The 14,156-nt window shown below is 42.5% G+C and overlaps 2 long non-coding RNA genes across 2 annotated transcripts in view; one reads left to right on the top strand and one right to left on the bottom strand.

Annotated features, from left to right (window-relative positions):
• The window catches only part of LOC149264554 (uncharacterized), an 89,325-nt gene that overhangs the window by 16,343 nt on the left and 58,826 nt on the right, over positions 1 to 14,156 (bottom strand). The gene's annotated exons all lie outside the window — the stretch shown is intronic.
• The window catches only part of LOC149264553 (uncharacterized), a 78,112-nt gene continuing 64,092 nt past the window's right edge, over positions 137 to 14,156 (top strand). The window contains exons 1-2 of the long non-coding RNA XR_016259757.1: positions 137 to 1,309; positions 1,424 to 1,549. This is a non-coding gene — a long non-coding RNA (uncharacterized LOC149264553). The remainder of the gene's footprint in view (positions 1,310 to 1,423; positions 1,550 to 14,156) is intronic.

The following is a 14,156-nucleotide window of genomic DNA, read 5'->3' as shown; positions in this document are numbered from 1 at the left end:
TTTTTTTTAACACCAGCAAAGCGAAAAGCAAGAGGCGGACAAATTTAAAGTTAATTTTATCTATTTCAAAATTTATTTTATGGAAAGCGATGTTTACACGTTGGTAGAACGGGATGTTTACACGTTAAGTTCAGATTAAGGAGCTGAGTGGCGCTACCAAGGAATGCATCGACCAAAACAATTTAATCAGGTCCCAAAACATTCGTTGCCAATGCATTGAACTTTGAAGCCATACTGGAGAAAGATGAACAGCTAAATAGACAAGGGCAACAGAGAGACAGGACAGGGAATTGTAGTTCTGTGATTTGGGTAAACGAGGAGAATTCTGGTTCCCCGTTGGCTGCCATTTATATGGAAGCAACGCTGTTGCTATTTTTGTCTGTGGGGTTTTGCTTCAATGCTCACTTTGCAGACCAATTTTTTAAGACGAAGTGATTGATAAGAGGAAGCTGACAGGGTCCTCCTCTGCTCTGCTCCATGAATTGGACAATGTGCATTTTAAGGTTAAATGGGTTGTGCAGGATGTTGGCTGATCAGCTCTAATTGGGAGATGGACGAATACTGAGATATGCTGAGGCCTTCTAGAAAGGGATGTTTCCACTTAAAATTTAGATTAAGGAGCTTCATGAGAGACTTATTTCGAGCTGAGTGGCTGTCGTGGGTGTTTTCAAGCATGCTAGGAATTAGAAAGTATATGTTTTGTTCTGTATTCAAAAAGCATTGAGAGGGACATTGAGTTAGTGACTTTGGGGTTTGAAATTGTCATTAGGGCTTTCACTCTTATGTAGCTGTACAACAGGAGGCTTTATTCTTAGTGTGTCTGAATTTGAGCTCCTTCATAACCTCCTCCATGGAGAGTTTCCAATGCTTTTACACAAAGTGTTTGTTTTTTGGCATTTCTCTTTGGACGTGTTCTGCAACCCACAAGGCTCGAATATAGGCACTTGTGAATGCCAGTGCCTGTGAAACATGGGGCACATGATATTCTCCGTTGAAATGGTTTGGATCTGGAGGTGTATAAATGGGGTTTCAAATACCAGAGATAGTGTCATGTTCTACTTCTTGGATTGGTGACTGAGGAACTGAAGTGCTTCAAGCTCAACAACACGAATGCTGATGTTCATATTATCAAATTATCAGGACCCGTTGAGGGATAATATGTTCAAGAGGAAGTGAGCCCTTAATTCAGCTACTGCTACACTCTTCTATGTGCATCACCTGAAGCGAGTGGAACAGACTGTTTGTGGGTCTCTGTTCTTGCTGTGGCTCTCCGTCCATTCATCTACTATTACAATACTGTAATTTCACGGTACACCGGAAATCTGAATATCAATCTAAAAGCTTTAGTTATTGTATGCTACCACCATTTGAATATTTTTTTATGCAACTGCGCTGAATCGAGTTCCTAGTTCGTATTGTTCAGGTTTATCTTGGATGTATACTGTAGGTTTCTTCTCATGTGACTATTCAACTGCTATTTGAGAGCAAGTGTCAGTATCTTTGCTGAGGACAGTTCCTCCTCGTATCTGCAGCCAAGCAGGAACTTCAGGTCATTCTTTCAAATTGCACTATTAAGTGGTATTAGGATTTTTTTTAATTAATGACATGTAATGTTGTGATCCGACTAAAATTGTTTGTTTTGAGATGAGGTCACATTGCTCCCGTTGTTTTGAAATATGGAAACAATGTGCATGCTGATAATTTTGAGACGGATTCTTTTGAATTGTGCGAACAATATAATTACTAGAAGCAGGATTGTTCACAAAACTGTTATTAGAATTTACTGGTCATGGTACAACTCCTTATCATTTTGTTGGTGATTACAACGACCTAGGAATTTTGAATAATTGTTTGTGACCTTTTGTTTTAATATATTAAGATAGCACGGCAAGTCTGTTAGTGAGAGTGGATTTTGTCTCCATGTCGAGAACTAATGGTTTGATGGTCTTTCTAGCATATCGGTGTCAACGAAGTGAGAATTTAAACATAGCAAGGCATGATTGAATGTGGTTATTTCTAGTAATCTCCAAAATTTTACAAAACTGTATATTTTGTTTCCTTAGTTCTGAACAAATTCATATTTGCCATTAATTGTAAGAAAACTGAGAAACATTAATATTTTTTGGAATAGCTCGGAATGAATGACAAGATACAATTATGATCAAGAAAAAATCAATGAGATTAGAGGATACAAGAAGTCATCAATTGACTATGGGAGGGTTTCGTAAAAGCTAAATGATGGGAAGGAAAGGACACTCTTAAAAGCTGAAACGCTGGCAAAATCAGGAAAAAATACACAACAATAAAAGAGACTAGTAGGATCCAAATACAGCAGAGAACCCTAAGAGTTGCAAGGTCCTAGTGCAACTTTAACATCAGTGTTGGAAATAATAGTAGAGGAAGAGGAAGAAGTACCATTGTCTCTTTCTATCATTGTTAAGGTGTCGATGTGGAACTTGATGCTGTCCTCTAGAGGGTACCTAGAGCATAAGGGCCTGACTGTACAATCCTAGGTGAACCATAGAGTGAAATGAATTCTCTCTCCTAATATATAAGGCTGAGGGGAAAAACTCTTCTGACCCTTAAATCACTACGAAGGGATTAATGTCGACCTTGATGATGTCCTCTATAGAGTACCCAGAGTGGAAGGGGCTTGTTTGTGATCTTTGGTTGCTTAAGCTAATCTAGTGGGTAGTCCTTTGTACAATACAATGCCTCTGAGATCTCGTAGAGACATGGTGTTTGGCGGCCTATGGGAGGAAGTCCATTGTCTCACTTATTTGTCACCAAGAGGGTTAAGAAGTGGATTTCAATTGGCTTTTATTGCATTTATTAGTGAGGACATAGATTGATGTTTTTACGAGCGACTCCATGGTTACTCTGAAATCTCAAAAATTTATTCGACTAGTGTTGTGAGTTTGCGCCATAGGGCAGCTACCAAATTACCCTAATGACATGTAGACTATAGTTTCACACACAAGAGTGCATAAATAGACAGGACACACAAACATTTTTGTTTGACGCGTGCATGTGCCCTAAAACACTCTGATTCAAACACACCACTTCTTACCACTTCTTTGATTAACACAAACTTGGATTCACTAAGTGAAGTATCCTGTGGTCTCTCTATGGTCCTGCTACCCTAATCATTATAGTCTTGTTACTTTAAGAAAGAAAGAACAAAAATAGAACTCTTCGGATTGATTGCTTTGCTACTTACCCATTGCTTACTAGTAACACAAAGAAATATATATATATATATATATATATATATATATGTATGTATGTATGTATGTATGTATGTATGTATGTATATCGAAATCACAAACGAATAAGGTTAGAGCGTGACAAAGGAAAAGAACAACACTGAGTGGCGCATTTCATGCTGCAGAGATATAAGCTTCTTTGTAGGGATAGTTGTTGTAATCGAATGGGTGGGTTACATCCGTCCACTATAATGTATATATAGGGAGCTTCGTATAGACAGGACACCAAAAGAACAACGAACATATGAACAACATTTGTACTTTGTGCTATAGGGATAAATGTTGTTGGCTAGGTAATCCATGAAGAAAGAATGGGTGGCCCACCATAGGCCATCCTCCAAGCAAACACATAGACGTAAAAAGGTATCAACCACAACTTGTCCCATTCTTGCCCGCCCTTTTGCCCACCTATTATTATTGAATCACCCTCCGATCACATCCAACGTATGCTATTGGAAGGAAAAATAAATAAATATATATATATATATATATATATATATATATATATATATATATTGATCTATTTGGTCGATAGATGAAGGACCAACCTTTGCTACACATACACAAATGTAGTAGCAGGGGCCCTCACTCATTCGAGCTCAATGAGCCTAGAAGGGTCCCTTCACATCTGCCAAATGTAGAATGCATAAGATGAAATGACATGCCCACCAAAAACATCACCGTATAAAGGTGGTCTCAATTTTTAGTGGACACATGCAAACACACATCATCACTCATGTGCTTGGCAACATCAAGAAGGGCTTAGGTTAGTGTGGACAAGGGGGATACAAATATGTTTTGAGTCTTTGGTATTTGACAATTTGTCGAACGTATTGTATATAAAGATGAAGTTTCTTGATCCGACAAACATTCCAATATGAAATCATGCCAGCCAATAGTGGCAGTAGGGGGAAAAGGTGGGGGCCAACATGATGACTCATTGGATTTGTTGTGTTAATTGACTTGGAGGATTCAAAACTATATAAATAGATAGATCGGGTGGACATCTTTCGTACCACAAAATCAATTGAAAACTTGTTCATTTCTCTTCTCGCCAAATAGATTTCCATACTCCTTTGAAGCCAACCTCAAAACGGTTCAACTATTACGTAGAGGGGTGCACGAGTAAACGTCTATAATGGAGTGACACTAATGGTGGGGTAGGTCCCTGCCCTATAGTTCAATTGATTCAAATGAATTTGTAGGCGACTCCTAGAATAGATCCTACTTTTGTGGGGTTGGGACATCTCGGCTCTTTCTAAGTCATAAGTTATTGGTATATTTGGTTTGTGGAATGTTGGATATACTCTTGATGTTATAGTGGAAGCCGAAAGGTTTGATCTCGGGCCTTGCCCAAATTACTACAATGAGTTGTTGATTTGCTATAGTTACAAAAAAAAATTCCCCTTGTAAATCAAGACAAAAGTCAATCTTGATCGATGGAAATATAGTGCAATAGATAGTAGAGTGCCGCTTTTTGCTGAATATATGCATACTGGCTAGTGCGTTAGTGTTACACCAGGAACCAGAAACAATCTTCAATCATCTTGATTGATTACTTAGTCCACCAACTTGAGATTGGAAAGTGGAACTTCAAATAGATATGCCAATAGTTTGTTATTGCATGCCCACCTCTTCTCTTTTTGTTAAGTTATGGTATGTTCTATGCTTAGAGCAGTTTACTTCTTTTTCTTATTATTATCCACAGATTAGCAATCACATGTACATTAAGTAAAGTGCAGATAGAACATTAAACGATCGACAGAAAACAAGCCAAGACAAGAGACACAAGATGTGGCGGCTAGCCAGGGACAAACCCCAATATGGGGAAACCCTTTGATCAAATCTTCCTTTATCTTCAATAATTCAGCAGAGAGAAATAGTACATAATATGATTTACATCAGCAGCAGCAAACCCCAGATCAACCCTAAACTAGGGCAGCAAACCCTAGATTGAACTTGTCAAGTCTCCATTGGTGAGTTGTTCACCGTGCACCAGTCCAAGACTTCGTCGTGCACCAGTCCAAGATTTCGCCGCGCACCAGTGCAAGATTTCACCGCGCACCAGTGCAAGATTGCGCCGCGCACGAGAGAGAGAGAGATGTGATGAGATGAGAGTGCACAAATGAGGAAAAGGCCTCCTGTATTTAAACACAAATGTTGATGATGAATAGATGCGTTTGTTGGGCTTTTGAGCCTACATGAGTTGCTGGTCGGCTTGATAATTATTCCATAATCAAAATAAATTCATATCTCCATAAATACTAATCGGAATCGGATGATCTTTAGATCAATCCTACATCTCTCGACCAGAGAAATCTAATAAAAATATTATCAGCCATGAATACGATGACCCACATGGAGTTTGGCCCTAGTTGCCAATTTTAACACTCCCTCTCAACTAGGGAGAACTCCATCTGTAATTTGTTTGTCGGTCGCTACTATTCATCCATCAAATGCATTGCCTTGTACAGCGAGACCCCTGCTATGCTTTGCTTTAGTCTGCCTGCTCTGCTCTGTTATGTTCTGCCCTATTCTGATTTGCTTTGCTTTGCTCTGCTTTGCTTTGTCCGAATTATGAAGAGGAAGAAATGATCGAGGGTGTATCATACCATCCTCCACTGACTCAAAGTCAGTCTCAGAGTGTGTACCATTGGTCCCAGACCAGTCCTCAACTGACCCGAAGTCAGTGTCATAGTGGGTACAACTCCTACCACTGGTCTCAGACCAATATCATTGATCCCAGATCAATGAAGGTCATCCTAGCATAGGGAGTACGGTAGATACAACAATGCGTCCATCGGTACTACTATGGTCCCTATCCTCATTTCCCTGCTCATTGATCAGATGAGAGGTACTTCCCATGAGTCCCAGACTGCATGGGTAGGATGCCTCGACAGGAGAACTAATCAATCCTGTCCACAGGAGAGCGAATCATCTTGTCCCACAAGAGAGCGAATCATCTTGTCCACAATCGCCATGGAGAACACATCATCTAGGCCTCATAGGAGAACTAATCATCCTGCTACATAATCGTCATGGAGAACACATCATCCAGACCTCATAGGAGAACTAATCATCCTGCTACACAATCGTCATGGAGACACATCATCCAGACCTCACAGGAGAACTAATCATCTTGCTACACAATCGTCATGGAGAACACATCATCTAGACCTCATAGGAGAACTAATCATCCTGCTACATAATCGTCATGGAGAACTCATCATCCAGACCTCACAGGAGAACTAATCATCCTGCTACATAGTCGCCATGGGGTGTCACAGGGAAAGTTTTGATTCTTTTACCTTGTACACGTACACCACTAGGGGATGGTAAGTCACCCTGTGGTCATATGTCGCTCCAAGAAGTACCCCGCGCCCCCTCGAAGCTCCAAGAGCTCCATACATCATACAGGACCCTCATCAGAGGGTTTTTGAACGACACCAAGTCGTTCTCGGAAAGTCAAAATTTTGACCTTTCCCAGGGGGCTTTGTCAAAATGTCGGCGATCTGTTCATCTGTACCGATATGTTGGAGCCTTATAGCCCCCCGTTGCACCATATCTCGAATATAGTGGTACCTGATATTGATATGCTTGGAGTGATCATGAAATAAGAGATTCTTTGACAAACGAATCCTTCTCTGGTTGTCAGATAGGATCACGGTGGTATCCAATGTAAATCCAAACAGCTCACTGAAGAGCTTTCACAACCAGACTACCTCACAGGAGGCATGCTAGCAGCAATATACTCTGCTTCGGCGGTGCTCAAAGCCACCGACTTCTGCTTCCTGTTCATCCAGGATATCGAAGCAGATCCCAAGGAGAAACAACACCCGGAAGTGCTCTTATGGTCCACCACATTGTCAACCCAATCAGCATCAATGTATCTAACTAGTCTCACATCTCCGGTAGTGTATCTTAACCCATAAGTAATTGTGCCACGAAGATATCTCAACAGATTCTTGGCACCAATCCAATGATTGTGGTGAGGTTCAACCATGTGTTGATTGTGAAGCATATATGTGGATGGGAGTTCACTAAGAACATTAATGCTCCGACGAGTTGACGATACTTGGTGGCATTTCGTAAAACAGGTCTAGCAGCGCTACCGCTTAACTTCTTAAAGTCATGCTCCATCGGGGTAGCAACAGGCTTGCAGTCCACCATACCGAATCTTTCCAATATCTTCACCACATATTTTCCTTGAGATAGGAAAATTTCCCTTGGCTTTGCTAGACTTCAAGTCCTAGGAAATAGTGCATCAGTCCTAGGTCCTTCATTTCAAATTCAGAAGCCAACTCCCTCTTACATTTGTGAATGAGAGGGTCTGCACCTGTTAGAAAGAGGTCATCCACATACAGCACCAGTATGAGAGGTTTGTCATCTTCAGCCTTAAAGTATAGGTTAGGATCGGCGTCACTCCTAGTGAATCCCAGTTTCATCAAGTAGCTATCGATCCTCTCATACCATGTTCGGGGTGCTTGCTTCAGTCCATAGAGAGCCTTCTTCAACCTGCATACATGAGATTTTCGATCATAAATCTCAAATCCTTCGGGTTGCTCCACGTAGACCTCTTCTTTGATTGAACCATGCAAGAATGCAGTCTTGACATCCATCTGATGTAGGTTCCATCCTTGTGAAGCCGCAAGGGCTATGATTGAGCGGATGGTAGTATATCTGGCAACAGGTGCAAATATCTCATCATAGTCTATACCTTCCTTCTAGGAGAAGCCACGAGTGACAAAACGAGCCTTATATTTTTCCGTACTTCCATCTGCTGCATGCTTTATCTTGTAAAGCCATTTAGAAGTGACAACTGTCTTGTCCTAGGGTCTGGGAACTACTTCCCAGACATCATTCTTCATAATAGACTCATATTCTTCAGTCATAGCATCCTTCCATACTTGATGCTTGACGGCATCTGAGAATGATGAAGGCTCATTTTGTTGAAATTTGGTACCGGAGGACAGGTGGTTCCCTAAGGCTTTGATCTTTGGCTTAGGGAAAAGTGTCCAAAAGAATTTAATTTTTCTCCTAAAATGACTTTATAATTTTTATAAAGTCAAATCTAATTTAAAAGTGATTTTAAGTGATAAAGTTACTAAAGTCTAATTTTAAAGTGACTTTAATAAAGTCAATGTAAAATTAGAAAGAAAAGTGACTTTGGACATAAATGACTAAGTGGGTTTTTATTAAAGTGGGGTGAATTAAAAAAATAGAAAGTGAGATTTAAAATGAGCATTTAATCTCAGCCCTAGATCTCAATCTATTTCAGCCATTGGATTTAGGGATTCCCCAAAAGTTCCTTAGGGTTAGATTAAATGAGGGAAAGGAGGAAAAGGTCATTAGTTCTTTCATGAGCAGATTGAGAGAAGGAGAGAAAGAGAGCAAGGGAGATTTCTGGACAATGAGGAGAAGGAGGCAGTAGCTTGGCACACATTCCAAGGCAGCGTTTCAGCAAGTCCGTACAACTGAGTTAGCACACAGTGAAAGGTAGATTTTGGGCACAATTTTCTAGAAATGTCGTACAACAGTTTTGGTTCAGATTCCAAGGAGGTCGTACAGCAAGTTAGCACAGAAATCGAGGCGCAGAAAATCTGAAGTTTGTTGGCACGTTTTTCAAGGGAGGTCGTACAACAAGTGGATGTACCTTGGCACGCTTTTCTAGGCAGAAATCCATATAGTTGTACTGCTGTTTTTCTGCACAGAAATCGAGGAAAACTGTACAACAACATTTATGGTAGCTTGCACGCTTTTCTAGGCAGTCCGTACAACAGCATTTAAGGCTGAAATTTGGGCACAAAAATCGAGGAGGCCGTACAACATTTATTACTGTTCTGTTTTGCTGTTTGCAAGCTTTTTCCAGTTCGTTGTGAGGCACGGAAAACGAGATAAGTTGTAAAAGTTTGCTTGCTGATTTTTTGCTGAATATTTTTCTCACTGTAAAAAGCATTTTCTAGAAATAAGAAGGAGCTTTCGAACTGGTTTTCCCCAAGAGTTGTAGGGGGTTTTTCCAGGGTCACCTTGACCAAAAATCACTGTGTTTAAATGTGTTGAATGGCTGTTTGTATGCGTTGATATTTATTTCTGCATTTTCAACATTCTGTAATATTTCCAGAATTTGTGTTTTCAGCAAAATTTATTTTCCAGTTGTTGAATGTATGGATATGGGAAAGGGCATTTAACTATTTTGGAGAAATAAGGAGAAACTGAAAACCGGGGTGGGAAATGAGAAATTTCTACGTGGTATCGGAGCTTCAGTGCTGAAGTGCAGTTTGGGACAGCAAGGAGGAAAATTACAGCCTGTTGATTTTTCACTCAGGAAATTCCAGCAAGCTGATTTTTCACAAACAACAGTTTTATCTTTACTACAACAGTGTTATTTTTCAGTTTTAGGACAACAGGATGTCATTGGGATTGAGGGTGGAGGATAGGTTGGATGGGCATACCAATTACAGCGTTTGGAAGGAGAGAAGGCAGAGTATCTTTGAGGAGGCAGAAGTCTGGGACATTATGGTGCATACCACATAGAACCCTATTGTTGTGCCTACTGATGCTACTCAGTTGGCTGCTTATAATAAAAAGAACAACAAGGGTAAGAGACTGATTCTAGACGGAGTCAAAGACCCTTGCATTCCTCATGTGAGAGGAAAGAGAAATGGCCATGAGAGGTGGACAATATTGTCCAATCTCTACCAGAGTACCAATGAGAACCGGAAAATGGTCCTGAAGGAGAAGCTGAAGACCATTAAGATGGGTAATGATAGTGCAAATGAATATCTCACAAAGATTACTAATGTGAGAGATGAGTTGGCAACAGTTGGAGAGGTCATTCCACCCACTGAGTTGGTGCAGATTGCAGTGAATGGCCTTCCCCGTTCATGGATGAACTTTGCTGATGGGGTTTGTGCACGTGAGACCCTTCCCACATGGGAGAGGTTTTGGAATGATTGCATTCAGACAGAGATCAAGAAAGGTCAGCTTGGGGCAGCCAAGCCAGTTGAGCAGGATGAGGATGTAGCACTGTTGGTAGGAGGCAAGAAAGGCAAAGGGAAGAAGCAGGCTTCCACAAGCAATGGTGGAGGCAAAGGCAAAGGTAAAGGTAAACAGGGTAACACAAAAGGACTATTCCAAGGTGAAGTGTTGGAATTGTCAAAAGATGGGACACTATGCAGTTGTGTGTCCGGAGAAGAAGAAGAAGAAGGGGAAGAACCAGAGCTTGGCAGCTTCAGCAGAGGTTGAGGACTTTGCAGATCGTTTTGACCGGGAGTTTGGGTTCACTGCGTGTGAGTCCTCTAGTGCAGGATCACCTGCCACATAGGTTCAGAGGGAGCATGCTTTTCCCTCGATTAGCGGAGCATCTTCGGGTATCTGGTATGTGGACAGTGGGGCTTCACGTCACATGACAGGAGTCCGTGAGTACTTCTCAGAGCTTTCAGAGAGTGGCACTGATATAGAGGTAGTACTCGGTGATGACAGAGTTGTTAGAGCAGTTGGTGTGGGGACACTGACATTTCAGAGGGAGTCCAAACCTCCCTTGAAGGTGTCAGATGTTCTTTATGTGCCAGGGATGAGGAAGAACCTCATATCTGTCTCAGCTTTGGAGGACAGAGGATATGAGGTACTGTTCAGGGGAGGACAGGTGTTGATGTATCCCAGGGGCACTCCAGCTGATTCAGCTAGAGTGATAGGTGTACGCCATGCAAAGGTGTACAAGTTTGCATTCCATCCCCTTTTGGCATTGAGCAGTAGTACCGACAGCAGAGCTAGCAGTTCTGAGCTGTGTGAGATTTGGCACCGCAGGATGGGGCATATGTATCATGGAGCCTTGAGGACCTTGCGGGAGATCACTACAGGTGTGCCAGATTTCAGTACTGATCACTTTGATACTTGTAGAGGATGTGCGATGGGCAAGTTTGCCAAATCCCCTTTTCCCAGCAGTGACAGCAGAGCGACTGGGATACTTGATTTGATTCATTCCGATGTGAGCGGTCGGATGTCTCATGTTTCCTTGAGTGGATATGAGTACTATGTTTTATTCATTGATGATCACTCCAGGAGGACCTGGATTTATTTCTTGAAGACCAAGAGTGAGGTCTTCAAGCGGTTTCAGGAGTTTAGAGCTCTTGTGGAGACACAGACAGGTTGGAAGATCAAGTCCCTGAGGTCGGACAATGGGGGAGAGTACACCCTTGGAGAGTTTGTTGACTATTGTGCGGAGGCAGGCATTAGGAGGGAGTTCACTGTTCCTTACAACCCCCAGCAGAACGGGGTTGCGGAGAGGAAGAACAGATCCATCGGAGGAGTTGCCAAAGCCATGTTACATGATTAGGGGTTGCCATTGTTCTTGTGGGCAGAGGCCCGCAACACAACCTTTTATTTGCAGAACAGGAGTCTGCATCGTGCCTTGGGGCACATGACTCCGGAGGAGGCTTTTTCTGGGAAGAACCCTGATATTGGTCATCTTCGTATCTTTGGGTGCATTAAATACTTCTACATACCCAAGGAGAAGAGGACCAAACTAGAGCCCACCGCAGAGAAGGGTATCTTTGTGGGCTACAGTGAGACCTCAAAGGCATTTCGGATTTACATTCCTGCACAGAGGAAAGTTGTTATCAGGCGGGATGTGAAGTTCGAGGAGGACAGGGCCTTTAGGAGGTCACGGGAGTTAGAGTATCTGGATCAGCTAGACCCTCAACAGCAGTTGAGTCAGTCGCAGGGATCAGGAGGATCCAGAGGTACATCTATGATGATGTCAGGTCTGTCAGTGAGCAGTGGCTCGCCGAGCCAGAGGGGTGGTGCTCCGGGCAGCATGCGGAGCAGTCCACAGAGCAGTTCACTAGGGAGTCCACTGATGGACAGTTCACACGGTACCTCAGCTTCTACAGGTTCAGGTGCAGGCAGGAGGACAACAGTCAGACAGTCAGGAGTTCAGGCTCCTGATGATGAGGAGGAGGAGTTTCATTCTCCAATGGGAGAAGTATGCTCAGGGAAGAGGAAGCCCAAGTGGCTTCAGGACACCTTGAGAGATGCCACATCTGTTGCTGAGCCTAAGAGGCCGGTCAGAGAGAGTAGACCACCTGAGAGGTTTTGTAGCTATATGGCAATGGTTACCAACATCCTTGACTTTGAGCCTTCTAGCTATGAGGAGGTAGCTAGCTAGCAAGTTTGGAGAGAGGCCATGCAGGAGGAGTATTCTTCTATCATGAAGAATGATGTTTGGGAGGTGGTGCCGAGGCCTGAGGGCAAATCCGTGGTTACTTCCAGATGACTTTACAAGGTAAAGCATGCTGTAGATGGCAGCATTGAGAAATTCAAAGCGAGGTTTGTGGCTAGAGGGTTCTCCCAGGTAGAGGGAGTTGATTATGAGGAGACCTTCGCTCCTGTGGCTCAATATACTTTGATCCGCTCCATTATATCGATAGCAGCAGAGATGGGTTGGAAGATCCAACAGATGGATGTGAAGACTGCATTTCTCAATGGCTTCATACAGGAGGAGGTGTACATTGAGCAGCCACAGGGCTTTGAGGTGCATGGGAAGGAGTCCCATGTGTGCAGACTGAAGAAGGCCCTTTATGGCCTGAAGCAAGCTCCCAGAGCTTGGTACTCTAGGATAGATACATACTTGCAGGGGATGGGTTTCACAAAGAGTGAGGCAGATCTGAACCTTTACTATATTGTGATAGGTGAGGAGCCTCTCATTCTGGTGCTGTATGTGGATGACTTGGTCATTACAGGTGCAAAGAGACTCATAGAGCACTGCAAGAGAGATCTTGCGGCGGAGTTTGAGATGAAGGACATCGGCTTGATGCATTACTTTTTGGGTTTGGAGGTGTGGCAGGAGGAGGGGCATTTCTTCCTGGGCAGGGGAAGTATATTGTGGACATCTTTGGTAGATTCCACATGGAGGATAGTAAACCCATGTCGACACCGATGATCACCAACTGGAAGAAGCTTCATGCTTCAGATTCTGAGTTGGTGGATCCCACATTGTATAGGCAGCTGATTGGTTCCTTGATGTATTTGGTCAACACTAGACCATATATTTGTTTTGCAGTCAACACGATGAGTCAGTTTATGTGTGAGCCTAGGAAGGTTCACTAGGTGGCTGCAAAACACATTTTGCAGTACTTGCAGGGGACAGTGGATTATGGTCTGGACTATAGGCAGGGGGATGGAGTGAGATTGGCAGGTTATATTGATTCTGATTGGGCAGGTTGTGTTTCTGATAGGAAGAGCACTTCAGGGTGCTGTTTTGGGTTGGGTTCGGCAGTAGTGTCATGGTTCAGTCGGAAGCAGTAGTCAGTAGCATTGAGTTCAGCGGAAGCAGAGTATATGGCAGCCAGTCTAGCTAGTTGTGAGGCCATCTGGCTTCGCAAGATGTTGTTTGGCTTATTTGGTCAGCCATTGAGACCTTCAGTGATTTACTGTGATAATCAGAGTTGCATTAAACTCACGGAGAATCCAGTATTTCATGACAGGTCAAAGCATATCAGGATCAAATATCATTTCATTAGAGACTATGTTCAGAAGGGAGCTGTGAAGCTTGAGTATATTCCCATTGATGAGCAGGTTGCAGATATTCTTACCAAAGCCTTACCACGGGGCAAGCATGTCTACTTCAGAGACAAGATGGGTGTGGTAAGGAACACCTTCCTCGGTAAGAGGGAATGTTGAAATTTGGTACCGGAGGACAGGTGGTTCCCTAAGGGTTTGATCTTTGGCCTAGGGAAAAGTGTCCAAAAGAATTTAATTTTTTTCCTAGAGTGACTTTATAATTTTTATAAAGTCAAATCTAATTTAAAAGTGACTTTAAGTGATAAAGTTACTAAAGTCTAATTTTAAAGTGACTTTAATAAAGTCAATGTAAAATTAGAAAGTAAAAGT

This window comes from Pinus tabuliformis, chromosome 6 (genome assembly GCF_031772625.1).
Source record: "Pinus tabuliformis cultivar Carrire ecotype Pingquan chromosome 6, CPIR1, whole genome shotgun sequence".
Classification (NCBI taxonomy): Eukaryota; Viridiplantae; Streptophyta; class Pinopsida; order Pinales; family Pinaceae; genus Pinus; species Pinus tabuliformis.
Note: the sequence above shows the minus strand (reverse complement) of the source record. Positions and strands in the feature narration are given on the sequence as shown.